Source organism: Mixophyes fleayi, chromosome 6, assembly GCF_038048845.1.
Source record: "Mixophyes fleayi isolate aMixFle1 chromosome 6, aMixFle1.hap1, whole genome shotgun sequence".
In the NCBI taxonomy this organism is placed as follows: domain Eukaryota; kingdom Metazoa; phylum Chordata; class Amphibia; order Anura; family Limnodynastidae; genus Mixophyes; species Mixophyes fleayi.
Window position 1 is genome coordinate 216,546,086 of NC_134407.1, and position 12,032 is coordinate 216,558,117.

General features: G+C 42.5%; 1 non-coding gene across 1 annotated transcript; it reads left to right on the top strand.

The window, feature by feature from the left end:
* Positions 1-694: 694 nt before the first annotated feature.
* Positions 695-880, top strand: LOC142095916 (U2 spliceosomal RNA). Its single transcript, XR_012678031.1, has one exon. It is a non-coding gene; the product is annotated as a U2 spliceosomal RNA (small nuclear RNA).
* Positions 881-12,032: the final 11,152 nt, after the last annotated feature.

Below are 12,032 nucleotides of genomic sequence, written 5' to 3' on the forward strand. Positions count from 1 at the left end.
TGGAATGAAAGGTGTTTCAAATAGACAGCGTGATATTGTATGGATGAGTTTGCATGGGATATTGCCTGAGAGGTTCAAAAGAAGCGGGATTTAGTACGTGTGGATCCTTGTCCTAGGAGTGGATGTGGTGCGAGAGAGACGATTATGCATGTATTTTGGAATTGTGTGTTTGCGAGGAATGTGTGGAAGGAGGTGAGTGGATTGTGTAAGGAGTTGGTAGGTTTGAGTATGATGTCGTGGAAGGTTGCTTTGTTTGGTATGGGTGTGAGTGGGAAAATTAATGAAAGACTGTTATGGTTGATTATGGCTTGTGTGCGAGAAGTGTTGTGTGGGATGCGAGGAATTTGTATATGTACAAGAATGAAGTATTTGAGGTGAAAGATTGTGTGCGAATGATATTGGGTAAATTATATATATGTTATTTGGTGGATTGTAAGACTGGTGGTGGGAGTGCGGATGCGGAAGGTTATTGGAAAACTAAGAAGTGGAAGCATATTGTTAAGATTTAGGCTAGGTTTTGGTGGGGGGTTTGGTGTTTTTTTCTGAAATTGTGTCTATAATATGTTATTCTATGTGTCAAACATGATTAAAATGTTATTTTTTGCCATAATGATGATCGTCTCAGTGCTACTGGTAGTACCAGTTATGATTTACTATCTATGATAGAAGTTTAAAGCCTGAGTAACGAACCTGAATGGTTCTAAAAAAATAAATAAATAAATAAAAATCTGTTCTTATCAGTTTAATATCTGATACGCCCCCTATCTGGGGGCCATATATTAAATGGATTTTTAGAACAGGGAGATGGAAGAAGAGCTTGCTCTGTCCACTCCACGCATTGACCTGGTATTGCAGTACTTCCAGGACCGGTGCACTTCTCTTATCCAGTTATCAAAAAATAGAATCATGTCTCTTTTCAGAAACAAAAAACCATAAGAACAGATTTTTGTCTCCTGTGTCTTATTTCGTGTCAATTTATTGTGTCTTTTTGTTGTTTTGTTTCTTATCTTTTAGCAAACAAGCATTTGCAGATAAGAAGACCCTTTTCTTTGTCCAAAAGGATTACTGCATTGATCCAATTATTCCTTTAATGGAGCAACTTGTGATTTGCTAATTCAATTGGATCTCCGAATGAATGAAACTATTAATCTCACGTAGTGTGTCTCCCTCTTGTGGACCCAGTGACGGAATAAAGGCAAGTGAGGATTATGACACACCTTTTAGAACCCTGCTGTTGCAGCATGCAGCTTCCTTGTCTATTTACTTCCCGGTGACCCGAGAAACAATTGTGATGCACCTTGAAGTGCTGCTTCTGTGACATGTTGTGAATATTCCGAAAGAAGCTGGCCAGACAGTGTGATTAATTGCCTGGGGAGACGAGGACGGAACGGCAGGCAGACTAATCGGCGGGCGTCGCTGCACTTATGGTCAAGGGGAGGATTTTATGCAAATTCTGCAGGCATCTCGTTTGAAAAGTCCTTGTCTGATGTGCCTCCCTTTGCAGACAGAGAGGTGTAAGGAGGGTCCCAGTGAAGGTGTCAGGCTTTTCAGGCTAGTCGGGCCTAGAATGTGCAGCAATGGAGTGTTGTGCGCCGCCGCTCAAGAAAGTATACGGTGTATGGTGTGGCTGTCTCCTACAGTTGTCAGGCCTAGCCTGAGAAGCGGGCGCTTTCCTGGGTCCCTTTTTGGGTTATCGCTTCTCGGCCTTCCTGCTAAAATCACGTGTAGGGTTTATTGCCCAGCCTGGTCTGGAGGTTGTCAGGGGTTATCTTGTAGGGCTCCTGAGTCTGTGGGTTGCGATCTGTGCTTGGCACAGTGTGTTTCGGGTGGATTGTACCTAGGTGCAATATTTTTCAACAGCGATGGCTGGTTTAAAGAATTCCGTGCGTTTTGAGTTGGACACTGATAAAATACAGAAAGGCCTGGATTTCGTTGTGAAGGATGTGTTAGAGGGGCTTGGAGGAGCAGCTGTAAGCGATCTATTCTGCATCCAGGATTTTCCTAGACAAGGATTGTATGACGTAACTTTCCATCGTCATGACTTTTGTATGAACGTCTATGAAAAGCTAAGAAGCAAGGAGATGGACCCTATAATGAGGTGGGTAAAAATGACCCCTCTTTTTGCTTTAGAGGAAATTCCCTTGACTGTACATTTGTATAATCCCTACACGGAGGTGGGTCTCATTGAGGCCTTTCTGTCAAACTATTGTAGTAGGGTGAAAGGAGGAGCTAAACAGAGGAACAGCTACGGTGTTTTCAATGGGAAACTGCGGTTTTGGGTAAGGGTAAAACCTGACCCTGACAGTGTGGGGGGCACAAAGCACCCGCCAGCAAGCTTTACAGTGGGAGGATACAGAGGTTACCTGTATTATCCCGGACAACTTAGTTTTTGCAGATTATGCTTCCTGTATGGACAAAGGAAAATTGTACTACGGGAAAGATCTGCAGGAATTGCAGACAGAGTGGTCACGATGCTGGAAATTGTTCATTCGCCAAAACTTGTGATATCTGTGGCAAGCCAGGGCATTCTTGCAAGATGTGCCCAACTGCCAAAAGAGTTGTGCGGAGGGCTTGGATGACAGATGAGTCAACCAGAATGCGTGCAGACGTCTCGGCGACTGTGTCCCAGCAAACACAGCCGGTTGCCATTCAAGATGAATCTGATGTAACAGCTGAGCCTGGGGACGTGGCAGCAGGGAGCGGTGTCTCCGATGCAGTGCCAATTTAATCTGTCACTGGGCCGGCAGTATCAGAGCTAGAATCTGCAGCGGTGGAAGCTGAGGATTTCACCACAAGTACACCCCGCAGTGATATGGTTGAGAGCTATGAAAGCCCTAAGTTATCAGTGGACTCGGGGAAACAGGATTGGAGTGCTCTCTCTGAAGATGAGAGCAGTTGCAGTGAGACCGGTGTGAATTTTTGGAGGAAAGCTGTTGAACATATCACTCATTGCTCCAAAAAGCCTCGGATAGAAGGGGAAGAGGCTGGAGCAATGGATACGGTTCCGGAGACCGCCACAGTATCTGGAAGTGTCAGTCAGCCCGTGGATGCCCCAGATGTGCCTTCCTCTCGTTTTTTAGGTGGGGAAAACACGCAGCCAAGTGTAAAATCGTACAATTGCTATGGGGACCACCAAGAAACCGGGTGAGAATGAAGGCTCAACAATTTGCTCAACAATTACCTTGCCTTGATGATCAAAGAATGGGGATGGAATAAGCTACAAATTATATGTGATGAACCTTGGGGTACATAATGTCCTGTAGATTTACGCTGTATATTATCATATATAATTTCTTATTATGAGTAATGTCAAATTGTCAATAACCTTAGTTAAAGTCAGGGTATTCAAAAGTAAAGCCAGAAGATCGGCTATACTTGAAGAGTTGGCAAATTGTAATCATGATATCATTTGTGTACAGGAATGTGGCTTATCGTACGCTCCAAAAAAAAGAGGAGTGGCCATATGGAGGATCTGTATGGTCAAGTTCAGTTATTAACAAAAACGATGGTGTAGGGATCTTGTTTAAAAATAAGGAAATCAAGATAAAAAGCTATGTAAATATTGAAAACGGAAAGGCGCTGTTGGTTTATGCAAAATATAGAAATTGGGATTTTAGATTGTTTTGTGTTTATGCACCTGCAGACAGGGGTGAAAGGAAGATTTTTTTGGAAAAACTTAAGTTATGGTTACCAGGCAGAATGCCTTCTGTTTTAGTTGGTGATTTTAACACCATTATCGATAGAAATAGCTCAGATTTTGTTTTAGACGTTAATGGAAAAATTCTAAAAGATATGATTTCAGATTTCTCTTTGGTGGATGTGGCATCCAGGTGTACAGGGATTGTACCACCTGCTACGTATCATGCTGATAGGGGCGGATACGAATCCCGAATTGATTATATGTTTGTTTTTCAAAATGTGGTATATGATAAATTTAACCAATGTAATGTTATTTTTTCAGATCATGACATGTTGAGTTGTCAGATAGGAGGTGGCTCAGGTATAAAGTATGGGAGAGGGTTGTGGAAATTAAGCACAAGATTACTGGATGATGATAATGTAAAGAAAGATTTTGATGGTAAATATAAGTTTTGGGTTTCAAAAAAAGGGAATTTTGAGAATATTCTTAGGTGGTGGGATTGGGTTAAAGGTTGTATCAAATCTTTTTTCATAAAATGGGGTTGCAAAATAGCAAGACAGAAAAAAGGAAGATATGTTTGTAGTAAAAGACTTAATTTCTTGTATAAACTACGAGAAGGTGGATTGGATGTAAGAGATGAGATTGTGAGAGTGAAAGGGGAGATTAGTAAAACTATGAGTGAAAGGGGACGTGAGTTGATTTTCAGATCCAAAGTGGAGTCAATAGAACAAAATGAAAAATGTACGAGATATTTTTTCAAAAAGACATGTAATGCCAGCAGAGATATGAACACTGTATTTGATAAAGGAGAGAATGAAGTGAATGGTGAGAGTATGATGAGTGAGATAGTTAATTTCTATGAAGATCTGTACAGCAGAAAAGAGATCGATAGAGATATGATGAATGAGGTGTTAGAAGGTATGACTGAGAGATTGGATGAATTGGATGTTCCTCCCTTGGTTAGGGAGATACAGCTAGATGAGGTGAAGTATGCTGTGGCCAAGGCAAAACGAAACAAAACACCAGGGAAAGATGGTCTTCCGATTGAATTTTATAGTATTTTTTGGAAGTTTATAGGGAATGACTTTGTTGAAGTATGTAAGTACATGTTTATGAAGGGGGAAATAAGCCCATCTATGAAAGAAGGAGCAGTGGTTCTAATACACAAGAAAGGTGACAGACGTGCACTAAGTAATTGGAGACCGATTACGTTGCTTAATGCAGATTATAAAGTGTTCGCAAAAATCCTGGCAAACAGGATGCGTGTGGTTATTGAACAAGTGGTGGGTGAGGACCAAACGTGTGGTGTACCAGGCAGAAGGATGACTGATAACCTGATGTTGTTACGTGATGTATTAGGAGATTGCATGGTGAGGGGAAGAGTATGTTTGTTGTTAGCACTTGATTTTGAAAAAGCTTATGACAGTTTCTCATGTTTTTATGTTCAGTGTTTTAGTACGAATGGGGTTCCCAATTGAGTTTATTCGGAGTGTTAGGAGTTTGTATGAAGGTGTAGTGAGTTGTATGATGGTGAATGGGAATGTGAGTAGAGATATCCTGCTGTTGCAGCATGCAGCTTCCTTGTCTATTTACTTCCCGGTGCCCCGAGAAACAATTGTTTAGTACCTTTAAGTGCTGTTTCTGTGACATGTTGTGAATATTCCGAAAGAAGCTGGGCAGACATTGTGATTAATTGCCTGGGGAGACGAGGACGGAACGGCCGGCAGACTAATCAGAGGGCGTCGCTGCACTTATGGTCAAAGGGAGGAGTTTATGCAAATTCTGCAGGCATCTCGTTTGAAAAGTCCTTGGCTGATGTGTGTCCCTTTGCAGACAGAGAGGTGTAAGGAGGGTCCCAGTGCAGGTGTCAGGCTTTTGAGGCTAGTCGGGCCTAGAATGTGCAGCAATGGAGTGTTGTGCCCCGCCGCTCAAGAGTATACGGCGTGTGGTGTGGCTGTCTCCTGTAGTTGTGAGGCCTTGTCTGAGAAGCGGGCGCTTTCCTGGGTCCCATTACGGGTTATCGTTTCTCGGCCTGCTGGCTAAGATCAAGTACGGGTTTATTGCCTTGCTTGGTCTGGTCAGGGGGTATTCGGGGGGTCCTTCGACGGGGCTCCAGGGACGTTGAGGAGGGATCTGTCGGTTTTTCGGATGGAGAGGAGGATCATCGTTTTCACTGCATTATGGCAGGGTTGAAAAATTTGATTTGCTTTGAAATTGTAAGGGAGAAGAGAGATAGATTTGGACTTCTGTATATTGGCAGAGAAATTCTTGAAGGCCTTGCAAAGGTAAATCTCATTGAGGAAATATTTTGTATACAAGATTTCCCTTCCTTGGGAGTATACGACGTGTCCTTCCAATCGCATAGTAGGTGCCTAAGGGCCTATGAAATTCTAAGATCTGAATCTGAGAATGTGAAAATGGAAATGCTGATTATGACCCCCTTGTTTTCTGACGTTGAAATATACCGATTACTGTGCATGTAGACAACCCCTTCATGGAGTTACCCTTGATAGTCTTGTTCCTGAAGAGATACTGTAATAATGTGAAAAGGGGTATCAAGTTGAAAAATGTACTGGGGGTATGGAAGGGAAAAATGAGATATTGGGTAACCTTGAGAACTGATCCGTCCGGAATAGGGGGAGTCATGCACCCACCAGCAAATTTCTCCATCGCTGGAAATAGGGGATACTTGTTTTACCCTGAAAAGCCGACCTTCTGTAGGAATTGCCTGGAGTTTGGGCACAGGAAGGAAGATTGTCCAAAAGATAATATCTTTTGTAGAAATTGTAGGGGAGAGGGGCATCAAGCTGGGAATTGCTCTAAACCCAGGGCATGTGATCTATGTGGCGAGGCTGGTCACTCATGCCGTAGTTGCCCCGGCCAGCCCACTACCAGAGAGCAGAGGGGAGAATGGACTCGGTGGCCAACAGAGGTCAGTCCAAGGTACAGAGACCCAGAATCAAGCAATGTGTCATATGCACAGGCAGCGGCCGCCGGTCTGGCGACTTCAGAGAGGGATCTGGTGCAGGAAATGGCGGAACTTGCTCAGGATGCAGGCGGCAGCCATTGCATGGGAAGAAAGGCAATGGAGTTTTGTGAGGCATCCCAAAGGATTGATGAATATGAGAGTCAGGTGGAGGTCTCGGATAAAGACAGCATGAAAATAGAAGATGTACCATCGGAGGAGATGGGAGAATCGGACGATACAGAGTCTTCGGTTCAGGTTACTTGTAAGAGTCAAGAACAGGGTACGAGGAGGAGCAAAAAAGCTCTAGTCGATTTGGGGTTAACCTATAAAGGTCATTTACAGCGCAAAAAAACGGAGGAGGAAGCGGAGGAGATTTGTGCTCCTGACTTTAGTGTGCTGTCTCCGCTGAATGAATCGCAGGGTCAGGATTTTCCTCAGAGAGGCGAGCAGAGCTGTCGAGGAGGATTGCCCATCCGCTGGGGTTGGGTGAGGGACAGGAAGAGATGGCACATTAGGCTAAACCAGTGGCTCTTTTATGGAGGACAACGTTATCTTGCAGGTCGCATCCGTAAATGCCAGATCCATTAAAAACAGGACAAGATTATCTGCTATCCTTGAGGACCTGTGGGTTCATGGGGGGGATATTGTATGCTTGCAAGAGTGTGGGGTGGTGGGATCTTTGGGAAAGAAGGTGGTTAGATTTGAGAATTGTTTATGGTCTGGGTCAAGTCTTAATAGGAATGACGGGGTTGGGATCTTAATTAGGAATAAGGAGGTGGTGGTTGAGAATTTTCGTGTTATTGAAGAAGGGAGGTGTGTCATAGGTGTATTATGTTTTAGAGGGTGGAGGTTTAGGCTAATGAATTGTTATGCTCCTGCTGATAAAAGGCAAAGAAAAGAGCTGTTTGAAAAAATTCAGCTCTTTATACCTGGTCAAGTCCCTATTGTGATGATAGGAGACTTTAATTGTGTGTTTAATAAAGGGGAGCGGGTAAGTGGTGGGGATAGTGGTATAGATATAACTGGTAAAATGCTAAAACAAATACTTACTGATTTTTCTTTAGTAGATGCGGTAGAGTCTTGTAAGATTAAGCCGCCACTGGCTACGTATTGGGCGGATAGTGGACGGAGTTCTGCAAGATTAGATTATGTGTTCGCTGCAAAACAAATAGAGGCGAAAGGTTTTAATCAACGAAAATTTGGATACTCTGATCATGAGTGCTTGAAATGTGTGATTGGAGGTAAGATTGAAAGTGTGTTTGGGAAAGGGATATGGAAGATGAGTATACGGTTGTTGGACGAGATTGAAGTTAGAGAACGTTTTGTTAGGATGTATAAGATCTGGGGGAATGAAAAGAGTAATTTCAAAGATCTATTAGATTGGTGGGATTGGGTCAAAGGGAAGATAAAAAACTTATTTCGGGGGTGGGGCTATAAGATGGCTCAGAGGAAAAAAGAAAGATTTGAAAAAGCTACTTTAAGGTTGAGATATTTATATAGATTAAGATAAATGGGCGAGGATGTGAAAGAGGAGATAATGTGTGAAAGGGGTGTGTTAAATAAATGTTTGGAAGAAATTGGGAGAAGATAATTTTTCATGCAAAAGTTAAGAAAATGTAAGTTGATGAGAAATGTACAAGTTACTTTTTCAAAAAAGTATGTAAGGAAAGTAAGGATATACATATTGTGATTGATGAGGATGGAGTGGAAAAGAAGGGGAAGGAGGTAATAAGTGAAATTGAAAGTTTTTATAGAGACTTGTACAAAAGGAGGGTAATAGATGAGAGTATGGAAGATGATGTGTTGAGTGTTCTGAGTGGTAGGGTGAGTGAAGAGGATAGAGGTGGTTTAATGGATGAGATAGAAGAGGGAGAAGTAAGGCAGGTGGTGATGAGTGCTGGGAAGAATAAGACTCCGGGTAGGGATGGGCTACGTTATGAGTTCTATGTGTCAATGTGGGAGATTGTAAAGATGGATGTGGTGGATGTATGCAAGTATGGAAGAAGGTGTGGTAGTGATGGTGTTTAAGAAAGGGGATAGGTGTAAAGTGGGTAATTGGAGGCCCATAACGCTTTTGAATGTGGATTATAAATGTTATGCTAAAGTAATTTCAAACAGAATGAAGAATGTTGTGAATCAAGTGATTGAGGATGACCAAGTATGTGCGGTGCCTGGAAGACGGATGTCAGATAATTTATGTTTGTTGAGAGATGTGATTGGGGATTGCATGGGGCGGAAGAGAAGATGTATGATGTTGATGATTGATTTTGAGAAAGCATACGATCGTGTATCCCATGTGTTTATGTTTCGTGTCCTGTTGAGAATGGGGTTTCCGAGTGTTTTGGTAGAAAGGATTAGGAGTTTGTATGTGAATGCTAGGAGTCGGATTTTAGTGAATGGGAGAGAGAGTGGAGAAATCACGGTTGAGTCGGGAGTTAGACAAGGGTGTCCACTATCCCTGATTGTGTTTATATGTGTGATTGAGCCACTGTTATGTATGGTTAGATGGGATAAAGTGGTGAGAGGGTTCTTAATTCCAGGTAGTGGAGGCAGGGTGTTAAAGGTGATGGGATATATGGATGATGTGACACTTGTATGCGAGAATCAAGCGGCACTGGCTAGGGCAAAATTCTTGATTCGCATTTTTTGCAGTGCGTCAGCTTTTAAAGTAAATTGGGGCAAGAGTAAATTTAAGTGTTTTGGGGATAGTGGAGTAGTGGTAGATGGGGTAGAGTGTGTGAGGGGAGGGGCGAAAGTGTTGGGGATCACGTTTGAGTCAGATTTGAAAGGGAATGAAAGTTGGGCTGATTGTGGTATAAAGATTTGTAAGGAATCGGAGTTTTGGAAATTGCGTGATTTATCTATGTCTGGGAAAGTTTTGATTATTAAAAGTATTATTTTGCCGTTATTGTTGTTTGTCGCATGTGTGTTCCCCCCGAATAATAAAGTGTTACGGAAGATAAATAGAATGTTGTTCTTGTTCGTATGGGGTTGTAAGATGGAAAGATTGAGAAGAGAGGATGTGATGAAAGTGCGTAAGAAAGGTGGAATTGGGTTCCCAAATATAGAGGTTTTTCTGGGAGTACATGGTGTGTCAGATTTGGTGAGGATTGGAATGGATGGGAAGGCCGCATGTATGTTGAAATATTTAACTGGATGGATGCTGTATGGTTTGGGATGGTATAAGAGAGATGCGAGGGTGCCTGTGGCCTCCAGTTGCCCCGCTTGGTATAGTGTTATAGTGGAGAGATTTATAAGAAAGTTTGGCTTGGATGGCTTGCGTATGGAACAATATAAGGATAAGAGGAAAATTTTGAAAACGATGAGGGAGAAGGATAGTATGTGTGGGATTGAGAATTTACGAGTGAATGAGGTGTCTGAGATATGGAAGAAGATAAGTATGAGAGGGTTAACAAATAGGCAGCGTGATATTGTATGGATGAGTATGCATGGGATCTTACCAGTTCGAGAGGTACAGAAAAAAAGAGATTTAGTGAGAGTGGAGACATGCCCGAGAGATGGGTGTTGGGGCGAAAGAGTCAATTTTGCATGTTTTTTGGGGATGTGAGTTTGCGAAACAAGTGTGGAAGGGGGTGAAAGGTTTATGTATGGAGGTGGTGGGTGTTAGCTCAGTGTCATGGAAGGTGGCTTTGTATGGTTTAGGAGCGTGTGGGAGGTTGAATGGAAGAGGGTTATGGCTGATTATGGCATGTATGATGGAGGTGTTATGGGATGCGAGGAATTTGTGTGTGTTCAAGAGGGAAGATTTGGAAGTACGTGATTGTATTAGGATGTTTCTAGGCAAGTTATATGTAGCCTATCTATTTGATGTTAAAGCCGGTGGCGATAGGTTTGATGCAGAGGGATTTTGGAAGGTGAAGAAATGGAAACACGTGGTGAAATTATAGAAGGTTGGTGTGTCTATGCTTTGTAATGTCTACTGTTTATTGTTTGTTTTTTGACCGTTTGTTTTTTGACCGTTATGATGATTGTTTTTAAAGCTCGAGGCTGGCCGGCGTTATGGATTCTGTTCCAGGGCTCCCTGTGGCTACGGCCAAACATGTTTGGGAGAATGTGGCCTCTAAGAGGTTGACTAATAGACACAAGGACATTGCATGGATGGCCATTAAGGGGGGTCTGCCTCTCAGGACAATTATGCACTCCCGGAACCTGTGCAGATATGTTCACTGCCCCTTTTGTATTACCAGAAGGGAGACTGCTCAGCATATCTTTTGGGACTGCCCCACTGCACAGGCATTGTTGGATGCCCTGGAACATGAACTTAAGGACAGTGTGCCCAGGACTTGCCTTTCATACCATTTGGTATTTTATGGATTATTTCCTGGGACCCACACCGTTGAGGCAATCCAGGAGGCCTGGCGCCTTATGAACTGTTTTAAGGACGCTATGTGGCTTGCCAGCAATCGCCTCATCTTGAAGCGGGAGAAGATGACCATCCAGGACTGTCGCAGGCTGATCCACAGCCTGCTAAGAGACTATAACACCCTTGACAGTCCTGAGGAAGATGAAGACGACGATTGATTGTTGACAAAAAACAGAGCGCAGTGGACTAACAGATCCTCCACAGAACTGGAAGTGCAATGTGAGTTGATTAAAACAAATTTATTAAAACAATATCATCAATATTAAAACATGGATATTTCAATGTGTATGCAAACACAGGCAGGTCTCTATTCATAGGGAGTATCAAATAATAGGTGCACCTATATTGATCAATTCTCATCTGATAGTTCTCATTCCTTTTAGACCATACTTGTTAGAAGCTCATATGTTTGGTTACCAGGTATTCGATACAATGAATATCAAATTATATATATATGTATGCCCGGGACGGGGAGAGTTTTTCCACCTTATCAATAAGTCTGTATAATAGAACAGTTCGTATAACCACGATCAACGGGTCCACCAGTTTGAATGTCACTTTTGAACACTGACACGTGTATATATTTAGCAGACGATTGATTGTTGTCTCCTCTTCTCCTCCTCCCCATTGTGTCTATTTCCAATAAAAAACTTTGGTTTGTGCTCCCTCCCTCCCCCCCTCCAACCCATTCCCCTTCACAGCATGAAGTATTATTGAATGTCATGTCTATTTATGCACCCTTCCCTTTGTGTCTGTTCTCAATAAAAACTTTTTACTCGTGACTCCACCACACTACCCTTCTCACCTACCTCCCCCTCACATCCAAGGTCATTTTATTGTACTGTGGTACGGTTTAAAGTTTGGATGGTTAGTGCAGTACTTGATGTATATAGTGTAGGATGTCATGTCTTGTACCTTATGCTCTGTATTGTACTAAAACGTATGCATGATCATGTCTTACGGTGTACTGTTTACACTTGAATGAAACGTATGAACTGTGTTTTTTGTACTATACACAAAATAAAGCTACTTTTTCAATC